The sequence below is a fragment of the Notolepis coatsorum genome (assembly GCF_963971535.1).
Source record: "Notolepis coatsorum genome assembly, contig: SUPER_14_unloc_1, whole genome shotgun sequence".
NCBI classification, from domain to species: Eukaryota; Metazoa; Chordata; class Actinopteri; order Aulopiformes; family Paralepididae; genus Notolepis; species Notolepis coatsorum.
In genome coordinates this window covers 1-17,857 of record NW_028174868.1, presented here as the reverse complement: position 1 = coordinate 17,857, position 17,857 = coordinate 1, and positions in this window count along the sequence as shown.

Here is a 17,857-nt window from a genome sequence, read left to right as displayed (position 1 = left end):
GGCCTCAGGTTGTCCCTCCCCTCCTGTAGGTGAGCCTCAGGTTGTCCCTCCCCTCCTGCAGGTGAGCCTCAGGTTGTCCCTCCCCTCCTGCAGGTGAGCCTCAGGTTGTCCCTCCCCTCCCCTCCTGCAGGTGGGCCTCAGGTTGTCCCTCCCCTCCTGCAGGTGGGCCTCAGGTTGTCCCTCCCCTCCTGTAGGTGAGCCTCAGGTTGTCCCTCCCCTCCCCTCCTGCAGGTGGGCCTCAGGTTGTCCCTCCCCTCCCCTCCTGCAGGTGAGCCTCAGGTTGTCCCTCCCCTCTCCTCCTGCAGGTGGGCCTCAGGTTGTCCCTCCCCTCCTGCAGGTGAGCCTCAGGTTGTCCCTCCCCTCCTGCAGGTGGGCCTCAGGTTGTCCCTCCCCTCCTGCAGGTGGGCCTCAGGTTGTCCCTCCCCTCCTGCAGGTGAGCCTCAGGTTGTCCCTCCCCTCCTGCAGGTGGGCCTCAGGTTGTCCCTCCCCTCCCCTCCTGCAGGTGAGCCTCAGGTTGTCCCTCCCCTCCTGCAGGTGGGCCTCAGGTTGTCCCTCCCCTCCTGCAGGTGGGCCTCAGGTTGTCCCTCCCCTCCCCTCCTGCAGTTGGGCCTCAGGTTGTCCCTCCCCTCCTGCAGGTGGGCCTCAGGTTGTCCCTCCCCTCCCCTCCTGCAGGTGGGCCTCAGGTTGTCCCTCCCCTCCCCTCCTGCAGGTGAGCCTCAGGTTGTCCCTCCCCTCCTGCAGGTGGGCCTCAGGTTGTCCCTCCCCTCCTGCAGGTGGGCCTCAGGTTGTCCCTCCCCTCCCCTCCTGCAGTTGGGCCTCAGGTTGTCCCTCCCCTCCTGCAGGTGGGCCTCAGGTTGTCCCTCCCCTCCCCTCCTGCAGGTGGGCCTCAGGTTGTCCCTCCCCTCCCCTCCTGCAGGTGAGCCTCAGGTTGTCCCTCCCCTCCTGCAGGTGAGCCTCAGGTTGTCCCTCCCCTCCTGCAGGTGGGCCTCAGGTTGTCCCTCCCCTCCCCTCCTGCAGGTGGGCCTCAGGTTGTCCCTCCCCTCCTGCAGGTGGGCCTCAGGTTGTCCCTCCCCGGCTGATTCCATCACATGTCGTTAGATAAGCCGGTCGACGTTCCTAATCGTATTTGGACGGCGTGGCAATGGTATGAATAAACCCAAACCATACTTTTCAATGATTGAATTATTTTTTTTGATCTTTTTCCCCCTCCATTTTCCTCCGATTTTTCTCCCATCCCAATGTTAGTCGTTATGCCTATTCCCAATCCCCTTCCTGGTCGCTGCGCACTTACCCCCCACAGTCAGATCATCTGGGAGAGTGGAGGCTATCACGTGCTTCCTCCGACACACGTCCAGCCAATCAACCGCTTCTTTTCACCTGGCAGCGCGGATATTCTCCGAGAGGGCGTAGCGTGTGGAAGGATCACACTATCCCACTCAGGTCCCATCCGCGCTTAGCAGGCGCCCCGACCGAACTGTAGGAGTCGCTGTTTACAACGACCCGGACCCACCCCGGCAGCTTCTCCCACCCTCTAATACTGCCAATTGTATTAGTGTGAACGGCCAGTCAAGCTGGTGACAACCCCGGAGCTGTGAGCTGGACTCGAACAGGCGAATCCAGCTCACAGCTCCGGGGTTGGTGACGAACGCAATCTCCGCTACGCCACCTAACCGCACAATGATTGACATTCTTAAATATTTTAGAAAATCATACTCGTACTGTCCCACCCAGTTATCTACATACATACAAACATACATACATACAATAAATGCAAACATACATGCAAACATACATACATACTGTGACGAGCCTTGTGGTGTTCCTTGTGCGTGCGATCACGTGGTACACAGGTGTGTTCTATCATTCCTAATCAGCTCCCTAATTAACTCTGCTCTGCCCGTGGCAGTAGTATCTCCCTTCCTCCTCGTAGCCACAGGACGGGGGATGATATCTGCCACAATACATACAAACATACACACATATACATACCACTAGGAGAGCATTGTGTCGTTTCTTGTCTGCCATTTGACTTTCGGTAACTAGACTGTGTGTGTGTGTGTGTGTGTGTGTGTGTGTGTGTGTGTGTGTGTGTGTGTGTGTGTGTGTGTGTGTGTGTGTGTGTGTGTGTGTGTGTGTGTGTGTGTGTGTGTGTGTGTGTGTGTGTCTGTCTGTCACGGCAGGCCATCAGAACCCTCCCCCCCGCCCTCCTGGAGCTGCCTCTCTCTCTGCTGTCCCGCCTCCTCCTCTGTGACCCCGCGCGCTCCGCCCCCGCCTCAGACCCCCCCCCACGTTGTTCAGCCACCCTCTTGTGAAGCGTTTCCTGCTTGGCGCTCGGCGTCTCAAGCTGGTGGAACGTTCTCTGTCTCCGAGTTGGGACCTCCAACTGGTCCTCGGCCGGTTGTCTTAGGCCCCGTTTGAGCCTCTTGAGCAGGCGTCGTTGGAGCAGCTGTCTTTCAAGACTGCGTTCCTGCTGGCCATCACCTCCACTAAGCGCGTGGGTGAGCTGTGTGCGGCCTGAGTGCTTGTCTATTCGTGCCAATAGCGGAGCGACTTTGAGGCCTAATCCAGTCTTCGTGCCAAAGAATATCCGGAGCTCTTTTCGCTCCAGGGATATTGTGATTCAGGCATTTCATCCGCCTCCTCACGCTGATGAGTTAGAGGCGAGCCTTCATCTGTCGTGTCCTGTCTGGGCTTTGGGAGTTTACCTCAGTCGGACTCGGGATCTCAGGATTAGCGATCAGCTTTTTGATTGTTACGGTGGCCCTCGCGCTGGTAAGGCACTGTCCAAGCAGCGCCTGTCACATTGGCTGCACGAGGGCATTGCCCTTTGCTACACGTTGGCTGGGCTGGCCCCCCCTGGGGGTGTCAGGGCGCACTCCACTCGTGGAGTGGCGGCCTCTGCCGCCTTGTTAGGGGGGGCCTCGGTGGAGGACATCTGTGCTGCGGCCTCCTGGTCCTCCCCGGGTCCCTTTGTTAAGTTTTACCTCGTGGACATGACTGGGGGTTCTGTCTCCCAGGCGGTTCTGAGGTCTGGGACCTCCCCTGCGTCCCGCCTCTCGGTGGGTTAGCAGGGGTGTGTGGGTGTGTGCCACGGGGTGATGTGTCACACATTTACATTTACATTTACATTTAGTCATTTAGCTGACGCTTTTATCCAAAGCGACTTACAAGTTCTGTACGACAAGCCATCAGGAAGGGCACAACTCTATCAGCTGAGTAACAATGTTCATCAAAGTGTTGAGTGCTACAGTGTAGGTTAGTTTATTAGGACAAGTGCATGACAGTATGGTTAGTTAGGGTTAGATAATTTCTTTTGTACTGTACTGTGTGTACTGTGTGTTTTTAGTCATGACATGGTGCACAGCATACCGAACACCCCTTCCGGCGGGTACTGTTCTCACAGTAGACCCCTTAAGCGCCTGTCTAGTCCGCAGTGCTCCAGGCACAGGTCGAGTTCTGGCCTGTTGCCTGGATTGAGGGATCAACCCCCTTGGGGGTTGTCTCCCCGGCGCACCGTCTGGCCCCACAGTATTGTGGGGGGGTAGCCTCTTGGGGCTTACAGCCATGCCAACCTGAACACGCCCGATCTCGTCAGATCTCGGAAACTAAGCAGGTTCGGCCCTGGTTGGTTCTTGGATGGGAGACCCCCTGGGAATACCAGGTGCAGTAAGCTAGACTGCTTCAGAGCGGCGTGCCAAGGGGGGAAGGGCCTACTCTTGATTTGGGCCCTGTCCGATATGCTGGCGATGTGGGGGGTGTTGTATATTTCCAGAGCTTTATTCCTTGTTGCACCATACACCATACTGAGACACAACATACAGCATGACAGGAAGTACTAAATATCTGTTTACAAGCAGAGGGTGGTATTGACTGATAGTGCCATCTAGTGGTAAGGTAAAAGTACTGTATTACAACACTCCCACTTACTTTTACAATGGCATTCAAGTCCCTTTAAATAATATTACAACACTCCCACTCAATTTTACAATGGCATTAAGTGCCTATAAATAATATTACACAGCCATGCTCTCATTCATAAAAAATATCTTTAAACAACAACAACAAAAAATACTTTCTCTTTTTACAATGCTTTTACTGGAACTCTTTTTCACATTTTTCAGACTTGCTTTGACCAGGCAGCGTTCGGCGTTCACCTGTCAAGCACAAATAACCACTCTATTTAAATAGGAAAAAGTCCAATCTCTCCCCTAAGGTACTCAAACTTCTGTTTAGTCAGTGGCTTGGTAAAGATGTCTGCTTTCATGTCATTTGTTGGACAATATTGCAGTTCTATTTGCCCATTCTGCACACATTCACGGATGTAGTGGTAGCGAATGTCTATGTGTTTTGTCCTGGAGTGGTTCACAGGATTCTTCGCGATTGCGATGGCTCCTTGGTTGTCTTCCAGGATCACTGTGGACGTAGCCTCCACTCCGAGATCGCTCAGTAGTCGTCTCAGCCAGACACCTTCTTGAGCAGCTTGACTGAGTGCGATGTATTCAGCTTCTGCTGTTGAAAGTGCAACTGTTGCCTGTTTCTTGCTAAGCCAGCTCACCGCTCCTCCACACAGTAGAAAGATGTTGCCTGTTGTTGAGCGGCGGTCATCCTGATCACCAGCCCAGTCAGCATCTGAGAATCCAATCAAAGCTCCAGAGTCTGACTGCTCATACTTGAGAGCAAGGTTCACTGTCCCTTTCAAGTATCGAAGTATCCTCTTCACAGCAGTCAGATGTGAAGCATCTGGATTTGCATTGAACTTTGACACAGCACTCACTGCCTGAGCTATGTCTGGTCGTGTGGCCATTGCAGCATACAGCAGACTTCCTACCATTGACTGATAGGTATGTTGGTGCACTGGCTTACTGACACCATCACTTTTCCTCAATCTGACATTGCCATCAGCAGGAGTTGCTACAGGATTCGCATTATCCATTCCATATTTCTGAAGAATGGTTTCAATGTACTGCTTTTGATGAAGAAATACACTGTTCTTATTTCGGATCACTGAGACGCCCAGGATATAGGAGAGCTCACCCATGTCTTTCATCTTGTAGCGCTCCTTGAGAGCCATTTTCAGCTCGTTCATGCTCTCAGTCGACTCCGTTATCAGAATGAGATCATCAACATAAACTGCGAGTATTTCAAGCTGTTGTCTTGATCTCACAAACACACAGGGGTCTGATGTGCTCTGTTTGAATCCAATTTCCATCATGAACTGTGTGAACGCCTTGCTCCAGCAGCGGGGAGACTGCTTCAGTCCATAGATCGATTTATTCAGTTTGCATACCAGGTGTTCCTCCCCTGGTTTGATGTAGCCCTCTGGTTGCTCCATGTAGATTTCCTCTTCCAGGTGTCCATTAAGGAATGCAGTTACGACGTCCATCTGGTGCACCTGTAGATTGTTTTGAATAGCAAAGGACAGTAGTGTACGAATAGAGCTGAATCGTACCACAGGTGAAAATGTTTCATCATAGTCAGCACCATACAACTGTGAGTAGCCCTTGGCGACGAGTCTGCATTTGTATCTCTCCACTCGTCCATCACTGTGATGCTTGACTTTGAACACCCATCTTGATCCTACTGTCTTTCTTTCTCTTGGTAAATCCACTAAGTCCCATGTCTCATTTTCCAGCAGCGACTCATATTCCAAATCAGCCGCCTCCTGCCATTCCTTTGCATTAGGACTCACCATTGCTTATTTCAGTGTGATTGGCTCTGTCACACGACACATATTGGCATGATGATCAACAGTCACTGTATCAGCAAAGTCATCATATCCATATCTCCTTGGAGCATTTCTGATTCTGCCGCTTGTTCTGACAGTGCTATCGACCTCATCATCTTGTGTTTCACACTCCTCTGTTTTAATGATTATTTCGTTCTTCACTTCACGTGTTTCACTCTCACCTGTTTTAATCGTCATCTCGCCCTTTACTTCCTGTTTACAGTTGAAGTTTGATTCATCAAAGATGACATCTCGACGGATTAGAATTCTCCTTTTTCTCTTCATCATACAGGCGATAACCCTTGGCATTGTTTGCATATCCCACAAAACGAAGCTTCACAGCCTTTTTGTCCAGTTTCCTTCTCTCTGAATCTGGGATATGTGCATAAGCAACACAGCCAAACACCTTCATGTGACTCATGTCAGGTTTCTTTCCATACCATCTCTCATAGGGAGTCTCTTGCTTCAGGACAGATGTGGGCAGCCTGTTCTGTATGTAAGCTGCGGTGGCTACAGCCTCTGCCCAGTGCATCTTCGGCAACTTAGCATGTGACAGCATGCTTCTAGCTGCTTCAACTAATGTCCTATTTTTTCTTTCTGCAACACCATTTTGCTGTGGTGAGTGAGGTACAGTCATTTCATGGTGGATGCCTTGAGCTTTCAAATATTCTTGAAACTCCTTTGATGTGTACTCACCACCATTGTCTGTTCTCAGCCTCATGACACTCTGCCCACACTCATTTGAGAATGTTTTCTCAAATTCCTTGAATTTGTGTAACACCTCATTCTTCTGTTTCAGAAAGTATACCTTGCAGCATCTAGAGTAATTGTTACGAAGGATCAGATTAAACCGAATATATATATTTATTGATTGATATATATTGCATAATATTTGTATATCGTTTGATATCCCTTGTGTATTCCTTGTACATATACACGGAATATCCCTTTAACCTAGTACAGACCATAATATTTCGTTCTCCTATTGGACAGCGGTCCCTTAGGCGCCATTGCCATACCCCCAGGGTCTAGTTCAAAGTCACCGCCAAAGACATGCCTGGGCATGAACGGCTCTGCGCAAGGATACGAGACAGGAATAAAGCTGGTACTAGTTTGTTCACCTAACGTATAAATACGGCGCAGGTGAATACAGAAGCACTTAGTCTGTTACCCAATAAGTTGAAGCCTCACCCACGATACAACGTGCGGTGAAGTATGGCCTGTTTGGCCCCAAATAGAGCATTGAGACCGCGTGCGAATTAATAACTGAAGTATCAGAGTTTAACGCTGTACCGTCGAGTTCGACCTATTCTATTAATTCAGTAATAGTCTATTTATGTATAGTGTATCGTGCGGCTGCCGTTCTACAGTGACCAGCATCACCAACGTTTCCTCGTACCAGCTAGTGTGCTTATCCAGGCTGGGCAGCTTACCCTGGCGCCTTCACCCGAGGAGCCCTAGACGAGGACCGTGTGGACATGTACACTGGATAACCTACCCGACGACTACATAGCCCTTTTCGGCTGGATTATATTTGCTTTGGTCCTGTAATTGATGGAGCGGAGAATCGCCTACACCCACAATTGTGTGGGATTTACCCTGTGAGGAGCAACGTCGAGCCCGCCTCTCAGAAGCCTGAGGCTGGCTAGCTTTCTTCCATGCGGAGCTGCATGCCACGGAGAACAGCTGTTATTCGTCTGCGGATCAAGAGATTATTGCACCGTCTCCTGTACTTGGAGTCTCTCTATTCTTCGTTGACCCAGACTCTACTACCGACAAATCCTCTCCCCTTGCTGGCTTACAACCGGAGGGACCCTACCAGTATCTCCCGCTGCCTTACTAGTGTACCATAGATATAATTCCTAAGATACAGGTGGTATCAAGAACTTGAACTTGAACTTGAACTTCATTATCTCCTGCGTAATATGAGAATGGACTTACGTTATTGATTTGCTCACGCACATTATTTCGCCTTATAAGCGCGACCCTACGTAAAGTATTGTTATATACTATCATTGCTGCTAATAAATATTCTTAAACCCAGTTTTGTGTGGAACCGTGTCATTGTGGGAAGTGTTCATCTAATATACCTGTGTACTGTATGGCCAGTAGTAATATACATAAGTCAGTAGTGGTTTAATGATACCATACTTATATAATACAGTCAGGGAATTGTACCCCTCAGTTACAATTGGTCCTTCGAGCCGGAGGGTAACTAGCGTAATATTAATATAGTAGTATTAATATTGACATGGCCAATGATGAACACTCCACAAACGGTTCTCCTAAAATAGATCGCCCGCAGCGTAGACGGCAGACACCTCAGTACTTAGAGGATTACGTTGCCAGTATACTACCTAGCTTTCTACAGACGTTAAACGCGGAAAAAGTAGATAGTAAAATTATGTCCAACCCTACCGACCAGGCTACCCCGCCAGTAGAGACCCTAGTGGGTTCTAACGTAACTGACCAAGCTCACGGTGGGGACCAGGAGGGACCTGACATGACTTTACCCCCCACCAACGTCGACGAGGTAGTCCCCGGAGAGCTCCAGGATAAAGAAAGCCCTCCAGGGATGGAACCCGACCCACCACAAGAAGAGACGCGCACCCAGGAGATGGATCTCCTCGGTACGCGACAGGAGAACGGATCTCCAACGAGTGCTACCAGGAGCCGATCACCTCAACCAGCGTCTTCCCCCAGCGAGGCGGACAAGATGCAGGCGCAGGCCTTTGTCGCCAGCCTGGCAGCCTCAACCGAGCGTGATCGACTCCAAGCACAGACGCTTAGAGAGCGCGAACATTCTTCCATGGAACAAGAACGCTTCCACGCGAAACTCCAAGCGCAAGCCCTTAGTGAACGCGAACATTCCGCGACCGAGCGAGAGCGCTTTCAGGCGCAGCAACGGAGTGACGAAGATCGCATACGCCTAGAGACTAGACGCCTCCAGACGGAAGAGAATATGGAAAGAGACCGCGCCGAAGCCCAGCGCGCCGCCGCCGGTGCCCAACGCGAAGCAGAGCGCGACCTCGCTCTCACCAAGCGCGAAGCCGAGCGCGACCGATTACAAGCGCAGATAATGGAGCAGCTGATTGCCAGGGTAACCCCCCCTCCCTCCGCACGGGGCTCCAGGGCCTCGTCAAGACAAGGGTCAAGGGCACCCTCCCCTACCCGATCAAGCGACCCTGAGCCCGGCCAACAGAGAGAGCCTATACCCCTCTCCGAACCCCTTCCCCGACCGGTCCAAGCGAGACCCAGCCACAGGGAAGAACCGGCCTATACCGCGGAGAGGCTAAATAGATGACTACAGGATCTAGATGACCTGCCAGAGGAAGAAGAAGAGGGAGAGGAGGAGAGTCAAGCCCAACAGCATCACCGTACTCCACAGGACCAGGAGGTCCAGTACAGCCCAGACTTTACCCCCGCGGCTCTGCGCTACAGACCCCCGACTCAATTCACGGGTGAGCTTGACGCACGACCAGCCCCGAGGAACAGCACCTGGGTACGCGGGCCTTGGTACCCGGCAGGTACCAGCCCACCACGACACGTAAGAGGAGACTCGCCTAGGAGGCCTCTCCTCCAACGCTCACCGATGTGCCAGCCATCCATGGCATCGTACCTTGGCACACCGACGTTCCCGGACTTCACACACGAGAACAGAGCACAGTACACAGAGCTATGAATGTGCTTAGAGACAATGATGTCCGATGTAACTGATGAACCGTACAAGTATGCTATCCTACTCAAGCACCTCAAGGTGCCCCGAGCGCACAATATAGCGCTGGCATATTCCACCTCTACTACCCCATACACCGCGGCTCTAGCAGCCCTCGACCAACGATATGGACGCATATGGGACTACGTAATACAAGAGATAAGGAATATTGACCGTCTACCCCCAGCCACAGACAATCGCTCACTAGATGACCTGTCTATCAAGGTACAATCCCTGGTAGGGATGCTGGGGGCGCAAAAGGAAAAGGGTATGCACGAACTGTACGCAAACTCTAATGTTGAGAGGATTTTAGAGAAGCTTCCGCCCGCCCGACAAGAGCGTTTCAGGCGGCAAATAGACCACCGTGATCCTAACGGTCCCGAGCCATCCCTCCTAGACCTAGCCGACTTCCTGGCGAGAGAAGTCAACAGCCTACGGTTGGATACGTTCGTGCGGAGCACACCAAGCTCCAGAGAGGGACCTAGGAGAGCAAACGATGGCCGCAGGCTGGTGACCATCATGCACCAAGCCGAATCAGTACCGAGCAACAAGAACCACAGTACCCCCTCGATGAAAGAGAAGTGGAAGATTGTATGCCCGTACTGCGAAAAGGATCACTGGCTGTCACACTGTGACACGTTCAAGAAGATGACCGCCGACGAGGTGAGTCAATGGATAAAGTCCAACCGACGCTGTTACCGATGTGCGCGCAGTCACATGGCAGCCGATTGCCACTTAAAGAAGAGGTGTAGTCGGTGTGACGGAGCCCACTTGGACGTCCTACATGACAGTAACAGAAGAAAGCCTGCACCCTCAAGCAGCACAAAGGCAAGTGTTATGTACATTGACCCCGCCAGCAGCGGGGGCGCCCGGGTGCTCTTGAAGGTGGTCCGCGTAACATTGAATTACGAAGACAAGGTCATGGACACCTACGCCGTCCTTGACGACGGGTCAGAGAAGACCCTTCTCCTCGCGTCCGCTGCGGCCCAGCTGGGGCTGCGGGGGAGCGAAGAAACGATGACGATTCGGACAATAAGAAGAGACCTGAAGACGATAAAGGGTGAGAATGTCTCCTTCACTATCGCAGCAAGCGGGCAGCCAGAGAGACGGTATAGGATCACTAACGCTTTCACCAGCCAAGACATAGGCCTGTCACAGTACACCTACCCCATCGCCAAGCTGATGGATAAATATGTGCACCTGCGTCAACTACCTATACCGCTCATAGACGGTGCCACCCCGACCCTGCTGATAGGATCCGACCATGCACACCTCATCGTCCCGATGGACCGGGTCCACACTGGGCCCAGAGGCTGTCCTGCAGCAGTCGAGACCCGCCTAGGATGGACACTACAAGGCCCCCTCTCTAGGTCTCCTAACCGAACAGCAGCCACTAGCTGCCTCCACTCCAGAGTGACAGAAGAAGACACCACCCTCCTACAGCACGTCGAGAGGCTATGGACACTAGAGACAATGCCCTTTAAGAACGAAAAGAAACACATTCGTTCCAAGGAAGACATTTATGCTATAGCCCTCCTCGAGCGGGGGACAAAGAGAGTCAAAGTCAACGGAGTGATGAGATACGCAGCTCCACTCCTGAGGCGAGAGGGTATGCCTACCTTCCACGCCCCAAAAGAAGCGACGGAGCGGTATCTATTGAACGCAGAGCGGCGCCTAGCCAGAGACCCCGCTCAAGCTACTGTGTACCGCGCTGAGATTGACAAGCTAATCACAGCGGGACACATAAAGAAAATTGACATTAAAGAGGCCGATCAGACGACCGAATCATGGTACGTCCCGCACCACAAAGTCCACCACAACGGCAAGGATCGTATTGTGTTCAACTGCAGCTACCAGATCGGATCACAAAATCTGAATAAAGAGCTCTTGCCCGGCCCAACACTCGGCCCCTCTCTACTAGGCGTGTTACTACGTTTCCGCCAAGACAAGGTGGCCATCAGCGGCGACATCAAAGGGATGTTCCTGCAGGTGCGACTAGTGGAGGAGGACAAGCCCCTGCTGCGGTTCTTATGGAGAGAGAGGATCGGGGATGAGCAACCATCCATCTATCAATGGGAAGTCCTCCCTTTCGGAACCACATGCAGCCCATGCTGTGCTACGTTTGCACTGCAAAAACACGTCGCAGAGGACCCAGCAGCTGATGAAGAGGTCCGACAAAGTGTAGGAAATAGTTTCTACGTGGACAACTGTCTGCAAAGCGTCTCGACGCCAGAAGAAGCCGAGGCCCTCCTACTCAAGCTCCGCGCCTCCCTGATCAAAGGCGGCTTTGATCTCCGGCAGTGGGCCAGCAGCGACCCTCAAGTATTGCGCAGCCTCTCCCCAGAGGACAAGGCAGCAAGCAGCGAGACCTGGATGGCGACCATCCCAGGAGAAGCCCAAGAAATGACATTAGGACTAGTCTGGCGCTTCAAAACAGACTCGCTCCATTATAAACACACACCCCTGACCAAGGAGCAGGGAAGGTCGACTGCACTACCGACCACAAGACGGAGTGTATACAGAACACTCGCCAGACAATATGACCCGTTGGGATGTATTCTACCTTACACCACCAGGGCAAAGATGATTGTAAGAGCGTTATGGGACAAGGACCAGGGCTGGGACGACCCCATACCCGAACACCTTGCCTCCACATGGAGAGAGTGGGAGACAGAACTCAGCTCACTCCCAGGTGTCAACATACGCCGCAGCTACTTCCCACCCACAGTGAGGCCGGAGACGTGCCAGATGGACCTGCACGTCTTCAGCGACGCCTCCGAAGTAGCCTACGGTTCGGTGGCCTACTTGCGTGCCCGAGAGGAGGGAGGAGAAATACATACTGCCTTCATCCTGGCTCGCTCAAGAATAGCCCCCCGCAAGCAACAATCTATCCCGCGTCTAGAGCTCTGCGCAGCCCTAGCAGGAGCGCAACTCGCCACGTTAATCCAACGTGAACTCACCATCCCGGTGCAAAGAACAATCCTGTGGTCAGACTCCATGACCGTACTCACATGGAACCAGTCTGATTCGTGTAGATACAAGGTCTTCGTGGGAGTCAGAATCACAGAGATCCAAGATTTAACAGAAGCAGCAAGCTGGAGGTATGTGGACACAAAACACAACCCAGCTGACGTCATCACCCGGGGAATGTCCCTGGATGACCTCACCCGTCACAATCTATATAGTGACGGGCCCGAGTTCCTCAAGCTCCCGGAAGAAGAGTGGCCTACACCCACCCCACGGGAGGCGAGTGAAGAGGAGGCAGAGAAGAAGAAATCTATGTTCTGTGGGTTGACACACACACTCGTTCCCACAGACCCCAACATAGACGACTGCCTCACCCTTGAGAGTGCGCAGCTAAAGACATTCCTGTGGCACCACCCAGAGGTTCAGCCCACTACTGACATTACTGCAGCTAACTACGAAGAAGCAGAACTCCTTCTGCTACAGCGAGCCCAGAGAGACTCGTTCCCCGACGAGCTAGACTGTCTACAGGGATCAAAGCCAGGCCCGTCAGACAGCAGATTGCTCCACTTAGCCCCTGAGAGCGACGCCCATAATCTCATCAGAGTGGGTGGTCGTCTGAGGAGAGCCCCAGACTTACCGGATGACGTCAAGTAACCGATAGTCTTAAACAGCCGACACAAGGTCACAGAGCTTATCATAAAGAAATACGACGAGGACGTGCATCACGCCGGGGCAGAGAGAGTCTTCGCGGAGATCAGACGTCGTTATTGGATACTGCAAGGGAGAGAAGCAGTACGACGCTTCCAGCGGACTTGTCTAGACTGTCGTAAATGGCGAGCACAGCCCAGTATACCCCGGATGGCTGACCTACCCCCCTGTCGCCTCCGACTCGGCGACAAGCCTTTTCACTCCACCGGTATGGACTGTTTCGGTCCGCTGTATGTAAAGAAAGGAAGAGGGACTGAGAAGCGGTGGGGTATTGTATTCAAATGCATGACCACCCGAGCGATACACATAGAACTCCTTCCAACCATGAGCACAGACTCATTCCTTATGGCCTTCCGGAGATTCACATTGCGGAAAGGAAAACCGTCTATATTATTGTCTGATCACGGGACAAACTTCAAAGGCGGAGAAAGAGAGCTGAGAGAGAGCTTCCAAGCTATGGGCCCAGAACTTAAGACCCACCTCGCTCCATATCAGATTGATTTCCAGTTTAATCCCCCGAATGCACCTCACTTCGGTGGAACTTGGGAACGAGAAGTACGTTCAATAAAGACAGCCCTGTACGCCGTGCTTGGGGCCCAGACCGTGGCGGAAGAAGTCCTCACGGAGATCGAGGGAGTATTGAACTCAAAGCCCCTCGGTTACGTCTCAAGTGATGTAGCAGATGTCGACCCAGTCACCCCCAACACTCTCTTGATGGGGCGGCTGGACCCCGCGCTACCACAGACAGTGTACAGGCCTGAAGAAGCGAACGGCCGAAGAATGTGGAGGTACAGTCAAGTATTGGCTGACAAGTTTTGGAACAGTTTCCTACTCCACTATCTACCGTCTCTACAGACCCGCCAGAAATGGGTGAAAGAAAGAGACAATTTGACAGAAGGAACAGTCGTCATGATTATCGACCAGTCACTACCCCGAGCTATGTGGCCGGCCGGCCGCGTAAGCAAAGTGATCATTGGTGCCGACGGAAAGGTCAGAGCGGCAGAAGTGCTCGTCCAAGGGCGGACATACACCCGGCCCGTGGCGAGGCTGATAGAGTTGCCAAGGCTCCCCGACACTCTTGATGACGACCATGACCCCCTGACTTTGTGAACTGCCTACCCTCACAACAGACATTAAGTAGTGGACAGTGCGGTTAATCTGTCTCTGCTTATCTAATTAGGTGGGACTAATTAGGAGGCGGCTGTTACGAAGGATCAGATTAAACCGAATATATATATTTATTGATTGATATATATTGCATAATATTTGTATATCGTTTGATATCCCTTGTGTATTCCTTGTACATATACACGGAATATCCCTTTAACCTAGTACAGACCATAATATTTCGTTCTCCTATTGGACAGCGGTCCCTTAGGCGCCATTGCCATACCCCCAGGGTCTAGTTCAAAGTCACCGCCAATGACATGCCTGGGCATGAACGGCTCTGCGCAAGGATACGAGACAGGAATAAAGCTGGTACTAGTTTGTTCACCTAACGTATAAATATGGCGCAGGTGAATACAGAAGCACTTAGTCTGTTACCCAATAAGTTGAAGCCTCACCCACGATACAACGTGCGGTGAAGTATGGCCTGTTTGGCCCCAAATAGAGCATTGAGATCGCGTGCGAATTAATAACTGAAGTATCAGAGTTTAACGCTGTACCGTCGAGTTCGACCTATTCTATTAATTCAGTAATAGTCTATTTATGTATAGTGTATCGTGCGGCTGCCGTTCTACAGTGACCAGCATCACCAACGTTTCCTCGTACCAGCTAGTGTGCTTATCCAGGCTGGGCAGCTTACCCTGGCGCCTTCACCCGAGGAGCCCTAGACGAGGACCGTGTGGACATGTACACTGGATAACCTACCCGACGACTACATAGCCCTTTTCGGCTGGATTATATTTGCTTTGGTCCTGTAATTGATGGAGCGGAGAATCGCCTACACCCACAATTGTGTGGGATTTACCCTGTGAGGAGCAACGTCGAGCCCGCCTCTCAGAAGCCTGAGGCTGGCTAGCTTTCTTCCATGCGGAGCTGCATGCCACGGAGAACAGCTGTTATTCGTCTGCGGATCAAGAGATTATTGCACCGTCTCCTGTACTTGGAGTCTCTCTATTCTTCGTTGACCCAGACTCTACTACCGACAAATCCTCTCCCCTTGCTGGCTTACAACCGGAGGGACCCTACCAGTATCTCCCGCTGCCTTACTAGTGTACCATAGATATAATTCCTAAGATACAGGTGGTATTCATTATCTCCTGCGTAATATGAGAATGGACTTACGTTATTGATTTGCTCACGCACATTCTTTCGCCTTATAAGCGCGACCCTACGTAAAGTATTGTTATATACTATCATTGCTGCTAATAAATATTCTTAAACCCAGTTTTGTGTGGAACCGTGTCATTGTGGGAAGTGTTCATCTAATATACCTGTGTACTGTATGGCCAGTAGTAATGTACATAAGACAGTAGTGGTTTAATGATACCATACTTATATAATACAGTCAGGGAATTGTACCCCTCAGTTACAGTAATCATCAATGAAAGTCACAAAATATTTTGCTCCACTTACAGATTCAGTCTGCATGGGACCACAGACATCACTGTGAATCAGCTGCATCTTGCGTTTGGAACGGATTTCTCCAATCGACTTGTATGGCTCTTTAGCCAGCTTGCCTTCCACACATCCTTCACAGAAGAGAACCTCTTTCTCTGCAGAGAAGTCCACTCCATTCACCAGATACTTTAGTTCCTTCAGCTTGGTGGTGTGACCAAGGCGCTGGTGCCACAGGCTGGCTGCTACTGATGCACTATGACAGACAGATGAACTTCCTTCAACATCCAGCTGATAGAGCCTGTCAGCACTTTGTGTTCCCATTCCATGAAGAGTTCTATCTTTTCCACGTATGTAGCAGCGAGACTTCCTGAACTGCACTGTATTTCCTTTCTTGGTAGCAGCTCCCACTGAGAATAGATTCCCAGATAGCTTTGGAACATACAGCACGTCATACATTGTGACTTTTTTTACATCACTTGATTTAAAAGTCATTTTCATGTTGACATGTCCAAGTCCTAGGGCTTCAACCACCCTGCCGTCACCGAGTCTCACAGACTGTGCTTTTGAGAATTGCTGGTATCCTTGAAGAACCTTTTTATCACATGTCATGTGCTTTGATGCTCCAGAATCAATTAACCACTCAGCATGTTGTGGTCTGTCAGTCGGGGTTGCCTCTCTGGCGACAAAGGCACTTTCAGATGAATCTTCATCATCGTAATTACATCATGTTTTTGGCCTTGTGGGTTTTCTTCTTAGTTTTGTATTTCAAGCTTGGACAGTCACGTTTAATATGTCCTTCTTTTCCACACTTGTAGCACCTCCATGTGCTTGCTCTTTCTACTCCCATTGACTGACCACCACTGGAGTTATTCTGCACATTTCCTCGAAAACGTGAAGACATGGCTGATGCACCATCTGATGTAGCACTACTTGAGTTAACATTAGCATTCACTTGCTTTTGCTCTTCATTTGTTAATGATTGCTGAACAAACTGCAGTGTCAGACTGTCAATCTTTGTTTCTAGTGCAGCGACAATTGTAGCATAACATGGTGGCAAACTACCCAAAAGTGTTACAATTTGGTCTTCCTCTTCAATTACAGCTCCTATTGCTGATAGCTGGTCAGTCAGCTCCTTCATCCGTTTTAAATGTTCAGTTAAACCATCTCCTTCCTTCATTTCACATCGAAAATACTTTTTCTTCAGAAACAGTTTATTTGCCAAAGTATCTCTCTCAAAATGGCCTTTCAGCGTGGTCCACGCCTCTTTGGGAGTCTGGCAGCTTGTTATCAGGTACAACTGGGGTGTACTTACATTCAGCACTAACATAGAGAATGCCTTCTCTCTCCGTTTATCAAACTCAGCCCGTGCTTGAGCATTAGCATCTGCAGCTAATGTATCCGTCTCAATTAGCATACCCCATAGTCCTTTAGCTTTCAGCAAGTGCTCCATCTGAAACTTCCATGTTGCCCAGTTCTCTGGTCCGCTCAGCCGGTCAATAAACAGCTTGTCATCCATTGTGAAATCCCACAACACTGTTCATCTCACACAAAACTCTGTGTAGCTTCTTAGCGTTGTTCTGGGCCCATAACCTGTTGTATATTTCCAGAGCTTTATTCCTTGTTGCACCATACACCATACTGAGACACAACATACAGCATGACAGGAAGTACTAAATATCTGTTTACAAGCAGAGGGTGGTATTGACTGATAGTGCCATCTAGTGGTAAGGTAAAAGTACTGTATTACAACAGGGGGTGGTGTCACCAGTGACCGTCTGGTGGGGTCCCGATGCTAAAGGTGCTAAACCCTCTCTGCACAGTCGGATCCGATTCCCTCCCGTCCTCCTCTAGGGGGGTCCAGGGGGCTCTGGTCCTCCCCGGTTCTGATGGTTGTGGGGGGCCTCAGCGGGTACATCTGTCGAGCTTCCGCTCAGCTCAGCTCCTGTGTTCCACTACGAGCAGAGCGTAAGCTATTACGATATATAACATACGGTTATTCTATAACCATAGTTATATGAGTATAGCGAGCGCTCTGCTCGGACTCACTGAGGGCCGCATGGTCTTCGCCTTCGGTGGTGAAAGACTTGGGAAGGAGCTGATGGTGTTGCCACGACCCCGCTTATGTAGAGGAGCGGGTGTGGGTGTGGCCAGGCGGATGGTTGTGTGCATGTGGAGAA